An 18,419-nucleotide genomic window follows, 5' to 3' on the forward strand; every position below is an offset into this window, starting at 1 on the left:
ACATCGGCAAAGGTGTGCTTTGGCAGGAAGGATACCCTCCTGCGTGCTTCTTTGAGACTTATGTTTTCTTTTACTTTGTTCGTTACAATCTCTTTCTCTTTTTTCCAAGATGGGCACGACCGCGAGTACGCGGCGTGCTCCCCATCACAGTTCACACAGTGGAGAGTGTTTTCACACGATTCAGCGGAGTGCTCATGAGCACTGCATTTTGCACAGGTTTGGCGGCCGCGGTGTAGGGGTTGGAGGACGGACTTCGGGATGAAAAACAAACTTGGGGGATTTATTTTACATTATATACAGAGAGGTGAGAGTCAAGTAACAGTAGTACAGTCATTACGGGCCGGCAGCAACTCGGACGCTGCGGCCCGCGGCAAGAAGTTCGAGAGAGGTCAATCAGGGAATGCTCTGGTCTCTCTGGAATGCTTCTTTTTAAACCCTTCGAGGACTGGAAGTCGCGTCATGTTCGGCCAATGGGAGAGCCCGCTCCGATGACGCCACCTTCGGCCAATGGTAGGCCCCCGTGCGGTGATGTCACACCCGGCGGCTCCCCGCGGTCTTGCCTTGCTGTGGTGCAATGCTCTCTTCAAAGGCGGAGAAGGGGGGACGATTGGGCTCCATTGTCCGAGGGCCCACTTGCTCCCGGTGGTACGGCCCCGCTGTGGTGGCAAATGCCTTCTTCAAAGGCGACCGGTGCGACGCTGCCAGGCCTTCCCGGTACATCACAGCCGTTTGGCTTCGGGACTCACGTTACCTGGAACAGTGCCGGGCTATCCCCTCGCTTTCTGGAAGAACCAAGCAGTGAATAGCTACCGGCGGCGAACGAAGTGGGGGCCTTCAACTTGTTTGCACGTGCGCTTCTCTGCAATGTGCTTTCCGTGTTTCTGCATTCCTTACTTAGCAGTGGCGCGATTCGATGTGGTCTGGGGGAACTCGAAGTAGGCGCAGGAAACAGCTCCATATCTAACAGCGGCAGTTCGATGAGCTGTGGCCAAATCGCTGGCATTTAAAACATCTCAGAGGGTTTGGGACATATGGTCTGATCCGGAGCTTCACATATCCTGTTTCAATACTCTCAGGGAGCACACTTGAACCAAAGGTGAGAATTAAATGTTTTGTTTTGATCTCTTTTCCATCGCGCCTTAGCTGAATTCTCTTAACATTGATTACGTTTTGATCGCTCCAGCCTTCTAATAGTTCAGTGTCCGTAAGTTCCATCAGGTCATCATTCGAAACTACACCACGGGTGGTGTTCATCGTGCGGTGCGGGGTAACTGTGACTGGGACATCTCCAAATGATAGAAGGTTAGGCAGTTTCTCGTGTTGTTTTTTGTCGCGGAGCTCCAAAAGGAGATCACCACTAGCCATCTTTGATGCTTTATATCCTGGTCCAAATGCCTGAGTTAGAGTTTTTGAAACAACAAAAGGTGAGATTGTTCGTGCTTGTTTTCCTTGTTTTTCAGAATGGATTACATGGAATCGCGGGAAAGTTTCTTTTTGGCGTCCAAAAAATTCAAAGATTTCTTCGGTGCGCCCCCTTTTCAGGGAGCGATCAGATAGTGGAGGGAAAGAACTAGCCATAAGTGGGAGTGTGTTTTTCGGCAGTAGCGCCAGCCACCCACCATGGAGCCCAACAAGGGGACGCTGCAGGGCCTGTAAAACAGGGCCTACAAGCGCCAGCTGTACGCTACCGCTATAACCAAATATGATATAACCAAGGTTGGCTACTCACACAAAGTTAACCCTTGCTGCCAGGAAGGTCGGAAGTAATAAAGAAATGAGAAGGAGACAGGAAAGGTGGAAAGTAAGGAAAAGACGAAGGTTGTAGGGAGAGAGAGACAGGAAAAGGCAACTACCGATTTCCCCCGGGTGGGTCAGTCCGGGGGTGCCGTCTATGCGAAGCAGAGGCCAAAGGGGTGTGTTGCCTCCGCAGAGGGGCCTTAAAGGTCTAAACACCCAGCATCAGCTCAACCCCCAGGATCCCCCTTTCCCCAGACACGGCTAAGCCGCGCACGGCTACACGCAGGAGGGTCTAACCCTCGTGTGCTCGGGTACGTGGTGTCGCAACACACCAAACGCCTGCTTGCGCAGACGCCCCTGCGGGGGTCTAACGCGATAAATGAAGAATTAGGGAGACAAAAATTTTCCCCACAACATTGAAAAAATAGTACTGAGTATTCATTTTCGCGACGAAAAATATGTGTCTCGAAAGCGCCGGTTCTCAGTACATATATCCCCAGGCATGCATAGGCGCCGTCTAACGCGATAAATGAACAATTAGGCACACAAAAATTTTCCCCACAATATTGAAAAAATGGTGCCAAGAATTCATTCCTGCGACGAAAATGAATGAATATTTGATGTTTAATGGCGCAAGGGCCAGATGTGGCCAAAGAGCGCCATGCTAATGATTAATGAGTTCGCAGTGCTTGATGGGTTTTATGGTCTTAATGCGCCGTGGCTGTAAAGGGGCCTAAAAGAGTTGATGAAAATTCCATAAAATGTACAAGTAATAAAATTATGGGAATGACTATTGGCGTGTACTATGAACATAAAAATGTATATATGAGAAAGGATGATGCAATATATAAAATATGTGATTGTCTAGATGTATAATATTGTCTAGAGCACTACTGCCTCACCAGGGCCCTTGAAACGCAAGGGCCTAGAGGCATGTGCTATACAGAGAATCTATCCTAGCGATATCCTCTGGAAAGAGGATGCGCTAAAAAATGAATGGGCTTGTAACATGTACTACAACATCTTTTAAAAAAGCGAGGACTGCTTTGGTATTAAAAAGCGGTTGTTCACCAAGAAACATAGCCGGATGCAGGGGAATACAATGGCGGTATGCAAACGGGAAATGTTTCCTCCTGTCTCTTTCGGCTTCCCGGCACTCCAGGAAGACATGGAGGACGGTCAGCCGGTCGCCACATCTACCACAGGTTGGAGGCTCGTTACCGGTCAAGAGAAAATTGTGAGTGCCAAATGTGTGTCCTATTCTCAGTCTAGTGAATAGGGCGTCTGTTCTTCGTGTTTTCGTTGTTGGCTGCCAGAAACCTAACTTAGGCTTAATTACGTGAAGCTTATTGCTCGTTTCTGCGTCCCACAAGCGTTGCCAGTGGCTTCGCAGTTTGTTTCTGAGGAAAGGCTTCATGTCTGTAGCAGGGACTGCAGCAGAACAAGTACCCTGCGATGCCATTGATTTGGCCATCTCGTCAGCAAGCACATTTCCCTCGATTCCTCTATGGCCAGGTACCCAGCATATTACTACGTGTCTGTGTGATAGATAAATATTGCATAAGAGCGAGTAAAGTTCTATGAAAACAGGATTTGTATGCTTTTGTAAAGAGTTCAGCGCTTTTACAAGGCTTAACGAGTCTGTAAATACTATTGCTCTGTCGTGTTTTAATTTATTTATATGTTTTACTGCAGACAGTACGGCATATGTTTCTGCAGTGAAGATACTCGTTAAGGGGTTCAGCACGTCAGATTCAGAAAGAGAGTGACCAACAGCAGCGTAGGATACGCCAGCATGGGATTTGGACGCGTCTGTGTAATATTCGTAGCAGGAGTACTTCGATTGAAGCTCTCGGAAATGCATAGCAATTTCAAGCTCAGGAGCGTGCTTCGAGACCTCTACAAAGGATGTGTCACATTCTATCATCTGCCACTCCCAGGGCGGTAATAGATTAGCAGGAGCCATTAAGCGATGTTCGAGAACTGGAACATCCATTTCTTCACTGAGTTCTCTTACACGCAGCGACAAAGGAAGTCTCATGGAGGGTTTGTTACGGAAGAGTGTTTCACACGTTAAGTCGTTTACTGTCGTGAAACACGGATGTTCCTTATTAGAGCGCACTTTAAGAAAGTAGGTGAAGCTGATGTATGTTCTCTGAATATGTAGTGACCACTCGTCTGACTCTGCATATAGACTTTCGACGGGGCTTGTTCTAAATGCGCCAGTGGCGAGGCGGATACCCAGATGATGAACGGGGTCTAACATTTTTAGCGCACTCGGTGCAGCAGAGTGATATACTAAGGCACCATAATCTAACCGTGATCTAACTAGGCTCCTGTAAAGATTCAACAGGCACCTCCTGTCGCTACCCCATGTAGTGTGGGATAGAACTTTAAGTAAGTTCATGGTTTTTAGACATTTTGCTTTAAGACATCTTATGTGTGAAATGAAGGTAAGCCTGGAGTCAAGGATAACACCTAGAAATTTGTGTTCTTTGTTAACAGGAATTTGTTGTCCACCCAGTTCTACACAGGGATCAGGTACCAGGCCTCTCTTTCTTGTGAAGAGAACGCAAGTACTTTTGTGCGGGTTAATTCTAAATCCATTTTGGTCTGCCCACTTGGACACCTTGTTTAAGCCCTGCTGTACCTGTCTTTCACATACTGTAAGGTTGCAGGATTTGAAGCCTATCTGTATATCGTCTACGTAGACGGAATAAAAAATGGCTGGGGGCAGTGAAGAACGAAGTGTATTCATCTTAACGATAAAGAGAGTGCAGCTAAGCACGCCTCCCTGGGGTACACCAGTTTCCTGCGTAAAAGGACGTGACAGTGCATTACCGACTTTTACACGGAAGGTACGATTTGACAGATAGCTTTCGATTATGTTCAGCATATTTCCACGGATGCCCATTTCCGACAGGTCTCGCAAAATCCCGTAACGCCATGCCATGTCATAAGCTTTTTCCATGTCAAGGAATATCGATAGGAAATACTGCTTATGTACAAATGCATCGCGGATATTTCCTTCAATGCGCACAAGGTGATCGGTTGTTGACCGCCCTTGTCTGAAGCCACACTGATAGAGATCGAGTATATTGTTGAGTTCAAGGAAATGTACGAGTCTGCGATTAATCATTTTTTCAAAGAGCTTACACAGACAATTGGTGAGAGCTATCGGACGATAACTTGCTGCTAAGGAGGGGTCTTTTCCCTGCTTCAGGACAGGAACCACAATCGCCTCTTTCCATGTAGATGGGAGGTATCCCGCAGCCCACAGAGTGTTGAAAAGTGTAAGTAGTGTAAATTGCGTGTCAGTATGTAAGTTTCTGATCATGTCATACATGACTCTGTCAGATCCCGGTGCAGTGGTTTTGCATGTATTCAAGGCAGCTCTCAGCTCGGCAATACTGAAAGGCCGGTTATAGGGTTCATTCTGTCTGGATTTTCTAATTATTGGCTTACATTCTTCTGTTTGTTTATATTTGAGAAAGGACTGAGAATAATGGGTTGAGCTCGAGACGCTCTCAAAGTGCTCCCCAAGTGAGTCTGCCTGATCTTGCAGGGTATCGCCTCGTGTGTTTACCAGAGGGAGTGATTGCGCTTGTCGCCCTATTATCCTAATAACCCTGTTCCAGACTTTGGCCTCATCTGTGTACGAGTTGATGCCCGATAAAAACTTCTGCCAGCTTTCTCTTCTGGCCTGTCGGCGGGTTCGCCTGCCTTTGGATTTTACTTTTTTAAAGTGGATAAGATTTTCTGCAGTGGGTGAAGCGCGTAGCAAACCCCACGCTTTGTTCTGTTTTTTACGTGCGATCCTACAATCGTCGGTCCACCACGGGACACGCCGTTTGCACGACAGGCCATTTACTTGTGATATGCATTTAGATGCGGCATCTATTATAAAGGCTGTGAAATACTCCACAGCTGCATCAATTTCTAACGAGGAGATGTCATGCCATGAGATACCAGTAAGAGTTCGAAATTTGTCCCAATCAGCTGTCTCAATCTTCCACCGAGGTGCCTGTGGTGGATATTCGTTTTCTTGAGGTGTTCGTATTAGTATGGGGAAGTGATGACTTCCGTAAGGGTTCTTTGTAACTTCCCATTCGAGTTCGGGCAGAATAGAAGGAGAGATTATGCTGAGATCGATTGAAGAAAAGGTTCTGTTTGCTAGAGAGTAATATGTGGGTTCCTTCTTATTCAGAAGGCACGCACCACAAGAAAAAAGGAACTGTTCAACAAGACGACCTCGCGCATCTATACGAGAGTCGCCCCACAGGGAGCTGTGCGCATTGAAATCCCCAAGTACAACGTAAGGTTCTGGCAATTCGTCTATGAAGGACTGAAATTCATGTTTGCTTAGTTTGTAGTGTGGGGGTACATAAATCGAACAAATGGTGAAGAGTTTATTTAAAAGAACAGCTCGAACCGCCACTGCTTCAAGGGGCGTTTGTAGCTGTAAACGCTGACAGGAAATATTTTTATGAATAAAAATGGCAACACCGCCTGATGATACGACAGCATCATCGCGATCTTTGCGGAACTTGACATACTGTCGGAGAAAGTTTGTGTGTTGTCGTTTTAAATGTGTTTCCTGTAGACACAGCACTTTTGGATTGTGTTTTTGGATAAGCTCTTGCACGTCATCAAGGTTCCTAAAAAGACCTCTGACGTTCCATTGAATAATTTGTGTCGCCATTTTGAAAGTAAATAAGTGCTGTGTGTATGGAAACGGAGGTGATGCCTTAAGTTACAGAGCTCTTTCGAGGCCCTGTAACGGGGGTTCTGCTCTTTCTGGAGCGTTCGAGCGAGCCTCGCCGCTCCTTAGGCGCTTGGTGCGCCTTGAGGATAGGTGTAGTGTCCATTGCCTCTTGTGAGGCGCCGGACACGTGCTCTTGCGAGCGAGAATTTACCAGCGAGGGCCCTGCCTTGGAGGGCAAGACGCCTGCGCCCACCAGCCCGGAGGTCGATGGGGCTCCCTGGGGGATTTGGCTGCGCCGGCCGTTGCCAGCGCTGGAAGGGACCTGGGAGGTTGAGGCAGCCTCGACTGCACCCACCTTTGGGGTAGATGGTCCCCTCTCCTCGGTTGGCGGGGCAGCTCTAGCTGCAACCGCCGCGGGGGCAAATGGCGTAACTGCCGACTCACTTACTGTGGGTCGGACAGCCGCTGGAAGCCTTTGTGTCGCTGCCCCCTGACGCGTCACATCGGCAAAGCTTTTCTTGGGTAGGTATGAAACCCGCCTGCGTGCCTCTTTGAAAGTGATATTTTCTTTTACTTTTATGGTCACAATTTCTTTTTCTACTTTCCAAGATGGGCAGGACCGCGAGTACGCGGCATGCTCGCCATCACAGTTGACACAGCGTGGGGTATTCTGGCATGTTTCAGAGGAGTGTTCGTTTTCACTACACTTGGCACAAGTCATCCGGCCTCGACAGTTCTGTGAGCTGTGGCCGAACCTTTGACACTTGAAGCATCTCAGGGGATTTGGCACATATGGCCTAACACGAATCTTGAGGTACCCGGCCTCAATGGTGTCGGGCAGAACACTAGAGCCGAAAGTGAGTATTAGGTGTTTTGTCTGAATTTCTTTCCCGTCCCGCCTCATCTCAATTCGTTTGACACTGATGACGTTCTGATCACTCCAGCCCTCCAGGAGTTCAGTTTCAGATAGCTCTAGCAAATCAGCATCGGACACGACGCCGCGGGTGGTATTCATGGTGCGGTGTGGGGTAACTGTAACCGGAACAACGCCAAAGGACACTAGTTTAGGTAGTTTTTCACGCTGTTTCTCGTTACGAAGCTCCAGTAGGAGATCGCCGCTTGCCATTTTCGACGCTTTGTAACCAGGTCCAAAGACTTCAGTCAGGGATTTCGATACCAGAAAAGGTGAGATCATTCTCACCGTCTTTCCAGATTGATCAGAGTGGACGACGTGAAAGCGAGGAAAGTTACATGTTCGGTTGCCCGAAAATTGAAAGACTTCGGTGCGCCCTCGTTTAGGAGGGCGATCAGGAAGTGGGGGAAAAGAATTTTCCATGGATAGGCATAATAAATTCGGCAACGGCGCCGACCGCCCACCATGGAGCCCAACGAAGGGGACCCAGGCAGCACACCAGCATTGGTCCAACCATGGCCCAATGCTGGCAGAAATTGGTACCAATGTTGGACCAATGTTGGCATATTGGCAAAGTGCAACCCGATCCAATGCTGGCCCAGCGTTAAAGCCAAGATTGGACCAATGTTATGCCAATGCAGCAGCCATTGTGCTGCCAGCGTAGGACCAGCGTTAAAGCCAAGATTGGACCAATGTTATGCCAATGCAGCAGCCATCGTAGGACCAGCGTTAAAGCCAAGATTGGACCAATGTTATGCCAATGCAGCAGCCATCGTAGGACCAGCGTTAAAGCCAAGATTGGACCAATGTTATGCCAATGCAGCAGCCATCGTGCTGCCAGCGTAGGACCAGTGTTGAGCCATATCGTTGCCATTATTAATGCCAGCTTTGAGCCAATGCCCTTTGCATGACGAATATTCTAGATATGCTGGCTTTAGAGCATGCACACATTCTTACCGCAAACATTTTGCTAGCGGCATTTTTTGTAGCAATTGTCCCCTTACCGTCTTCCTCAATAGTAGCTAGGAAAGCTCGACAAAAAGATGTCAAGAAGCAGAAGTCATATATGCTTGCAAATAATAATGAAAGAATACTGAAACTGACGTTTATGACAATTTATTTGCGAATAAATTTTCACAAACAGGCATTTTCCGTGGACCTAGATGGGTGACGCTCGGTTATCTTCAAACAGTTTATTTACAGGCACTGCCCTCAGGATAGGAATTGGGCAAGGTGCCGAGGACGGTGGGCTGGCCAGGGGTTTCAGGGCAGGGAGCTGACGTCGGTAGGCAGGTTGGTCAGTGCTTGGATTTCGGTGGGCTGATCAGGCCCCACGAGGACCACGATAACGCGGTGGTTTCGTTGATATTGCTACCATATCCCATAGCGACTTCACCATTACTTGGAGGAAATGCTTGCACTGTAAAATAAAAAGAAACATTATCAGAGATGTTGGTATGACAAATGTATGTGGCAGCGTTTTCATTTGAAAAATCGCCATACTGCACCAATATTATAAGTCTGATCAGAGAGTTCGAAGGGGTGAATCAAGAAACTTTCTTGCAAGAGATTTGTCAGGTAACACTTCTTAATATTTCGACATATATGGCATATCTTGTACAAGGTGCTACGTAATATTTAGAACAGACAGAATGCACAGGATCCGTCCGCCTTGTTTACAGCCCACACCTAGTCAGCGTAGCACTTTATAATTGAAAAATTGCAGCAAAACCTGCTACAGCACAAAAAGCTTAGTTTCAGACTGTGTAGACACAATGCGATCTTCGTGCGAAATCTTTAATGTGGAAACCGAGAAGTTCCGTCAGGAAACACTAGTAAAAGGCATTTATTATACGAAAAGAAAGAAATACTGTCGGCTGGAAATGATGCTTGACCTAGAACAGTGAGAAGAAGCGTGGTTCCTCGGTATCACTAGCAGGATCAGGCCGCGCGCGTGGCTTGATAAAATCATAGTCCTGGAATTTGGGTGAAATTCACAGAGATTTACACGTGGTTCTACTCCGGGCACTATTCAAAGGCTGCAAATAAAAAGAGCTATGTAATTACAGGCACTCTACATTAGCCAGGCCTGTTTCAGTAATATATATACCGGGTGATATTGCTCCTTATAAAACTTATAACATGCGCAAAACAAATGCACTCACCATTGTAAGATCCATGCTCCATGCGATGTGTATCCGAGTTCATCCCACATCGAAGACGGTGGCCACGAGCGCCGACTTTTTTTCTGGTTGTTGTTTCGCCTATATTAATTCTAACACTCACGAAAATTCGTGGCCACTTTGCTGTGTATTTCAAGATGCAGGCTTCTCAGTAGGAATGACGACCGCAAGCGATCATTTTTCACGATAGGAGTGCGCTGACAAACACGGACAAGACGGCAAGCACTCAGGCGGTGTTGCACCCAGTCGGCGTGCTAGCGATGCATAGAAGGAAAGAGTGAAAGGAAAGGGTGAATGAAGAAAACGGTGTAAACGCCACTTTCCCCCGCTGGACCTAGCCCGACCGCGTTCCTTCGGCGGCAGCGACGGAGGGAGACAAGGAGGACAATAGTGACCCCACTGCTTTTCCCGGTATTCCGAGAGCAGCCAATTCGACACAGCAGCTTATAGCTGCCTGAGTGCTTGGCTGATAGCTTTGAACAGGCTCACGTGGGTGTGTGGAGGAGAGGCGAGTGGGGGCTGAAGGACGAAAAGTTAGGCGAAAAAAAAAATCCGGAATGCGCCGTGCCAACTACAGGCAAAGACAAGAGGAAAAGCCAAAACGTGCAATAAAATTTTTTTTTTCTGTCAGGGGCATTCATACAAGGAGCTTACTAAACATGCACGAAAAAACAAATATATTGGAATAAGAGCATGATGATTATGTCACCGCAACATGCCATGCATGCTAAACAAACAAGCAAAAGTTTCACTAATACATATGCACTCCATTTCGATGCAATATAAAACGGTTCCATCAACTCTGTGGCACTGTAATTATCGATTCCCCTCGGAATCCTGATCATCCAAAGCCGCGGAGCGTACATGCAAAATATACAATGCGCAGACAAATTCGCAATACCGTTGCTTCTTATGGAAAGCTCATGTTCCCATGCACGATCAATAAAGCAGCGGCTAATTTTATGCGACTTCCCCTGCTTGCTACGTGGTGCACTGGCTTTTCTCTTTAGGGGGCGCATTTCGCTGAACGCGAAGTACAAAAATGGCGGTGTACGATGCATGGAGTTGACACGGGAGAGCATATTTCTGGTTCCTGCGCAGTGTGCCTGTGATCAGTGCATTAGTTTTCAAAACACGTTGTTCAATATCAGCAAGTCGTAGAGCACTAAAAACCGACAATGGGAAAATTGGCTTATTACGGGCCAATGTCCTCCAAAGAAAGCCAACTATTAACCCATATTGGCAAATCCGTTCGAAAGTCGGTCCAATAATTCCCGCCTTGTTGAACGGCAGTGCCAATATTGTTTACTAATTGTGTAATGTGGGCCAACACTGGATCTCTATCAGAATGGCACAGCCAATATTGTTTACTGACTGTGTATTGTGGGCCAACGTTGGATCTCTATCAGAATGGCACAGCCAATATTCGCGCTACGCTGTTAACCTTAGGCCATCATTGGGCCAGGATTCAGAATGGCACTGCCAATATTGGAACCACGCTGTTAATCTTGGGCCGTCATTGGGCCAGGAAGTGCCAATATGTTTCCAACGTTGGCCCGACCTGACGTGCTGCCTGGGGACGCGGCAGAGCTTGCATGCAAGTCTGCACGACGCCAGTCGTACGCCGCCACTATAACCAAATATGGTGTATCTAAGGTTGGATAGCCACACAGGGTTAACCCTTGCCGCCAAGAAGATGGAAGTAAATAGAAGAGAGAAGGAGACAGGAAAGGTGGAAAGTAAGGGAAAGACGAAGGTTGTAGGAAGAGAGAGACAGGAAAAGGCGACTGCCGATTTCCTCCAGGTGGGTCAGTCTGGAGGTGCCGTCTATGTGAAGCCGAGGCCGAAGAGGTGTGTTGCCTCCGCCGGGAGGCCTTAAAGGTCCAAACACCCAGCATCGGCTCAACCTCCAGGATCCCCTTTTCCCCAGACACGGCTAAGCCGCGCACGGCTACACGCGGGAGGGTCCAACCCTCGTGTGCTCGGGTCCGTGGTGTCGCAACACACCAAACGCCTGCTGACGCAGACGCCCCTGCGGGGCTGCGACGAAAAATTATGCGTCTCGAAAGCACTGGTTCTCAGCATATATATACCCAGGCATGCACAAACGCCGTCTAACGCGATAAAGGAACAATTTGGCACACAAATATTTTCCCCACAACATTGCAAAAATGGTCCCGAGAATTCTTTTAACGACAAAAAAAAAATAAGTGTCTCGAAAGCGCCGATTCGCAGTACATATATCCCCAGGCATGCATAGGCGCCGTCTAACGCGATAAATGAACAATTAGGCACACAAAAATTTTCCCCAGAACATTGAAAAAATGGTACTGAGAATTCATTTTCCCGACGAAAATTGAAGTGTCTCGAAAGCACCGGTTCTCAAAATATATATCCCCAGGCATGCATAGACGCCGTCGAACGCGACAAATGAACAATTAGGTGCAGAAATATTTCCCTACAACATTGAAAAAATGGTGCCGAAAATTCATTTCTGCGACGAAAAATTAAGTGTCTCGAAAGCACTGGTTCTCAGCATATATAACCCCAGGCATGCATAGACGCCGTCTAACGCGATAAATGAACAATTAGGCACACAAAAAGTTTACCCACAACATTGAAAAAATAGTACTGAGTATTCATTTTTGCGACGAAAAATTGTGTCTCGAAAGCGCCGGTTCTCAGTATATATATCCCCAGGCATCCATAGACGCCGTCTAACGCGATAAATGAAGAATTAGGCACACAAAAATTTCCCCCACAACATTGAAAAAATGGTGTCGAGAATTCCTTTCTGCGACGGAAAATTAAGTGTCTCGAAAGCACTGGTTCTCAGCATATATAACCCCGGGCATGCATAGACGCCGTCTAACGCGATAAATAAACAATTAGGCGCACAAAAGTTTTCCCCACAACATTGAAAAAATAGTACAGAGTATTCATTTTTGCGACGAAAATTTAAGTGTTTCGAAAGCTCTGGTTCTCAGCATATATATCCCCAGAGTTGCATAGACACCGTCTAACCAGATAAATGAACAATTAGGCACACACAAATTTTCCACACAACACTGAAAAAATGGTGCCGAGAATTCATTTCTGCGACGAAAAATTATGTGTCTCGAAAGCACTGGTTCTCAGCATATATATCCCCAGGCATGCATAGACGCCGTCGAACGCGATAAATGAACAATTAGGTACACAAAAATTTTCCCCACAACATTGAAAAAAGGGTACTGAGAATTCATTTTCCCGACGAAAATTGAAGTGCCTCGAAAGCACCGATTCACAGCATATATATCCCCAGCCATGCATAGATGCCGTCGAACGCGATAAGTGAACAATTAGGCACATAAAAATTTTCCCCACATTCATTGAAAAAATGGTACTGAGAATTCACTTTTCCCGACGAAAATTGAGGTGTCTCGAAATCACCGGTTCTCAGCATATATATCCGTCGAACGCCGTCGAAGGCGACAAATGAATAATTAGGGAGACAAAAATTTTCCCCACAACATTCAAGAAATGGTGCCAAGAATTCATTTCTGCGACGAAAAAATAAGTGTCTCGAAAGCACTGGTTATGAGCATATATATATATATACGAGGGCATGCATAGACGCCGTCTAACGCGATAAATGAACAATTAGGCACACAAAAATGTTCCCCCCAACATTGACAAAATAGTACTGCGCATTCATTTCTGCGACGAAAAATTGTGTCTCGAAAGCGCCAGTTCTCAGTATATATATCCCCAGGCATGCATAGATGCCGTCTAACGCGATAAATGAACAATTAGGCACACAAAACTTTTCCCCACAACATTGAAAAAACGGTGCCGAGATTTCATTCCTGCGAGGAAAAATTAGGTGTCTCAAAAGCGCCGGTTCTCAGTTTATATATCCCCAGGCATGCATAGACGCCGTCGAACGCGGTAAATGAACAATTAGGCACCCAAACATTTTCCCCACAACATTGAAAAAATGGTGCCGAAAATTCATTTCTGCGACGAAAAATTAAGTGTCTCGAAAGCACTGGTTCTCAGCATATAAAACCCCAGGCATGCATAGACACTGTCTATCGCGATAAATGAACAATTAGGCACACAAAAATTTTCCCCACAACATTGAAAAAGTGGTGCCGAGAATTCATTTCTGCGACGATAAATTAAGTGTATCGAAAGCACTGGTTCTCAGCATATATATCCCCAGGCATGCATAGACGCCGTCTAACGCGATAAATGAACAATTAGGCACACAAAAATTTTCCCCACAACATTGAAAAAATGGTGCCGAGTATTAATTTTTGCGACGAAAAATTGTGTCTCGAAAGCGCCGGTTCTCAGTATATATATCCCCAGGCATCCATAGACGCCGTCTAACGCGATAAATGAAGAATTAGGCACACAAAAATTTTCCCCACAACATTGAAAAAATAGTACTGAGTATTCATTTTTGCGACGAAAAATTATGTGTCTCGAAAGCGCCGGTTCTCAGTATATATATCCCCAGGCATGCATAGGCGCCGTCTAACGCGATAAATGAAAAATTAGGCACACAAAAATTTTCTACACGACAATGAAAAAATGGTGCCGAGAATTCATTTCTGCGACGAAAAATTAAGTGTCTCGAAAGCACTGGTTCTCCGCATAGATCTCCCCAGGCATGCATAGGCGCCGTCTAACGCGATAAATGAACAATTAGGCACACAAAAATTTCTCTACAACATTGAAAAAATGGTGCCGGAAATTCATTTCTGCGACGAAAAATTAAGTGTCTCGAAAGCACTGGTTCTCAGCATATATAATACCAGGCATGCACAGACGCCGTCTAACGCGATAAATAAACAATTAGGCGCACAAAAATTTTCCTCGCAATATTGAAAAAATAGTACAGAGTATTAATTTTTGCGACGAAAATTTAAGTGTCTCGAAAGCTCTGGTTCTCAGCATATATATCCCCAGACTTGCATAGACACCGTCTAACGCGATAAATGAACAATTAGGCACACATAAATTTTCCACACAACACTGAAAAAATGGTGCCGAGAATTCATTTCTGCGACGAAACATTAAGTGTCTCGAAAGCACTGGTTCTCAGCATATATAATACCAGGCATGCATAGACGCCGTCTAACGCGATAAATGAACAATTAGGCACACAAAAATTTCTCTACAACATTGAAAAAATGGTGCCGAAAATTCATTTCTGCGACGAAAAATTAAGTGTCTCGAAAGCACTGGTTCTCAGCATATATAACCCCAGGCATGCATAGACACTGTCTATCGCGATAAATGAACAATTAGGCACACAAAAATTTTCCCCACAACATTGAAAAAATGGTGCTGAGAATTCAAATGTGCGACGAAAAATTAAGTGTATCGAAAGGACTGGTTCTCAGCATATATATCCTCAGACTTGCATAGACACCGTCTAACGCGATAAATGAACAATTAGGCACACACAAATTTTCCACACAACACTGAAATAATGGTGCCGAGAATTCATTTCTGCGACGAAAAATTAAGTGTCTCGAAAGCACTGGTTCTCAGCATATATATCCCCAGGCATGCATAGACACTGTCTAACGCGATAAATGAACAATTAGGCACACAAAAATTTTCCCCACAACATTGAAAAAATACTACAGAGTATTCATTTTTGCGACGAAGTATTTTGTGTCTCGAAAGCGCCGGTTCTCAGTATATATATCCCCAGGCATCCATAGACGCCGTCTAATGCGATAAATGAAGACTTAGGCCCACAAAAATTTTCCCCAAACAACATTGAAAAAATAGTACTGAGTATTCATTTTTGCGACGAAACATTATGTGTCTCGAAAGCGCCGGTTCTCAGTATATATATCCCCAGGCATGAATAGGCGCCGTCTAACGCGATAAATGAACAATTAGGCACACAAAAATTTTCTACATGACAATGAAAAAATGGTGCCGAGAATTCATTTCTGCGACGAAAAATTAAGTGTCTCGAAAGCACTGGTTCTCCGCATAAATCTCCCCAGGCATGCATAGACGCCGTCTATCGCGGTAAATGAACAATTAGGCACACAAAAAGTTTCCCCACAACATTCAAAAAATGGTGCCGAGAATTCAAATGTGCGACGAAAAATTAAGTGTCTCGAATGCACTGGTTCTCAGCATATATATCCCCAGGCATGCATAGACGCTGTCTAACGCGATAAATGAACAATTAGGCACACAAAAAGTTTACCCACAACATTGAAAAAATAGTACAGAGTATTCATTTTTGCGACGAAACATTTTGTGCCTCGAAAGCGCCGGTTCTCAGTATAATTATCCCCAGGCATCCATAGACGACGTCTAACGCGATAAATGAAGACTTAGGCCGAAAAAAATGTTCCCCACAACATTGAAAAGATAGTACTGAGTATTCATTTTTGCGACGAAAAATTATGTCTCTCGAAAGCGCCGGTTCTCAGTATATATATCCCCAGGCATCCATAGACGCCGTCTAACGTGATAAATGAACAATTGGGCACACAAAAATTTTCCCCACAACATTGAAAAAATAGTACAGAGTATTCATTTTTGCGACAAAAATTTAAGTGTTTCGAAAGCTCTGGTTCTCAGCATATATATCCCCAGACTTGCATAGACACCGTCTAATGCGACAAATGAACAATTAGGCACACACAAATTTTCCACACAACACTGAAAAAACGGTGCCGAGAATTCATTTCTGCGACGATAAATTAAGTGTACCGAAAGCACTGGTTCTCAGCATATATATCCCCAGGCATGCATAGACGCGGTCCAACGCGATAAATGAACAATTAGGAACACAAAAATTTTCCCCACTACATTGAAAAAATGGTGCCGAAAATTCATTTCTGCGACGAAAAATTATGTGTCTCGAAAGCACTGGTTCTCAGCATATATAACCCCAGGCATGCATAGACACTGTCTATCGCGATAAATGAACAATTAGGCACACAAAAATTGTCCCCACAACATTGAAAAAATGGTGCCGAGAATTCAAATGTGCGACGAAATATTTTGTGTCTCGAAAGCGCCGGTTCTCAGTATATATATATCCCCAGGCATCCATAGACGCCGTCTAACACGATAAATGAAGATTTTGGCCCACAAAAATTTTCCACAGAACATTGCAAAAATAGTACTGAGTATTCATTTTTGCGACGAAAAATTAACTGTCTCGAAAGCTCTGGTTCTCAGCATATATATCCCCAGACTTGCATAGACACCGTCTAACGCGATAAATGAACAATTAGGCACACATAAATTGTCCACACAACACTGAAAAAATGGTGCCGAGAATTCATTTCTGCGACGAAAAATTAGGTGTCTCGAAAGCACTGGATCTCAGCATATATATCCCCAGGCATGCATAGACACTGTCTCACGCGATAAATGAACAATTAGGCACATAAAAATTTTCCCCACAACATTGAAAAAATAGTACGGCGCATTCATTTCTGCGACGAAAAATTGTGTCTCGAAAGCGCCAGTTCTCAGTATATATATCCCCAGGCATGCATAGATGCCGTCTAACGCGGTAAATGAACAATTAGGCACCCAAACATTTTCCGCACATCATTGAAAAAATGGTGCCGAGAATTCAAATGTGCGATGAAAAATTAAGTGCCTCGAATGCACTGGTTCTCAGCATATATAACCCCAGGTATGCATAGACGGCGTCTAACGCGATAAACGAACAATTAGGCGCAGAAATATTTCCCTACAGCATTGAAAAAGTGGTGCCGAGAATTCATTTCTGCGACGATAAATTAAGTGTATCGAAAGCACTGGTTCTCAGCATATATAACCCCAGGCATGCATAGACACTGTCTATAGCGATAAATGAACAATTAGGCACACAAAAATTTTCCCCACAACATTGAAAAGATGGTGCCGAGAATTCAAATGTGCGACGAAAAATTAAGTGTATCTAAAGCACTGGTTCTCAGCATATATAACCCCAGGCATGCATAGACACTGTCTATAGCGATAAATGAACAATTAGGCACACAAAAATTTTCCCCACAACATTGAAAAGATGGTGCCGAGAATTCAAATGTGCGACGAAAAATTAAGTGTATCGAAAGCACTGGTTCTCAGCATATATATCCCCAGGCATGCATAGACGCCGTCTAACGCAATAAATGAACAAGTAGGCACACAAAAATTTTCCCCACAACATTGAAAAAATAGTACAGAGTATTCATTTTTCCGACGAAATATTTTGTGTCTCGAAAGCGCCGGTTCTCAGTATATATATATCCCCAGGCATCCATAGACGCCGTCTAATGCGATAAATGAAGACTTTGGCCCACAAAAATTTCCCACAGAACATTGAAAAAATAGTACTGAGTATTCATTTTTGCGACGAAAAATTATGTGTCTCGAAAGCACTGGTTCTCAGCATATATATCCCCAGGCATGCATAGACGCCGTCTATCGCGATAGATGAACAATAAGGCACACAAAAATTTTCCCCACAACATTGAAAAAATGGTGCCGAGAATTCAAATGTGCGACGAAAAATTAAGTGTATCGAAAGCACTGGTTCTCAGCATATATATCCCCAGGCATGCATAGACACTGTCTCACGCGATAAATGAACAATTAGGCACACAAAAATTTTCCCCACATTATTGAAAAAATAGTACAGAGTATTCATTTTTGCGACGAAAATTTAAGTGTCTCGAAAGCTCTGGTTCTCAGCATATATATCCCCAGACTTGCATAGACACCGTCTAACGCGATAAATGAACAATTAGGCACACATAAATTGTCCACACAACACTGAAAAAATGGTGCCGAGAATTCATTTCTGCGACGAAAAATTAGGTGTCTCGAAAGCACTGGATCTCAGCATATATAT

This window comes from Dermacentor andersoni, chromosome 1 (genome assembly GCF_023375885.2).
Source record: "Dermacentor andersoni chromosome 1, qqDerAnde1_hic_scaffold, whole genome shotgun sequence".
Taxonomy (NCBI): domain Eukaryota; kingdom Metazoa; phylum Arthropoda; class Arachnida; order Ixodida; family Ixodidae; genus Dermacentor; species Dermacentor andersoni.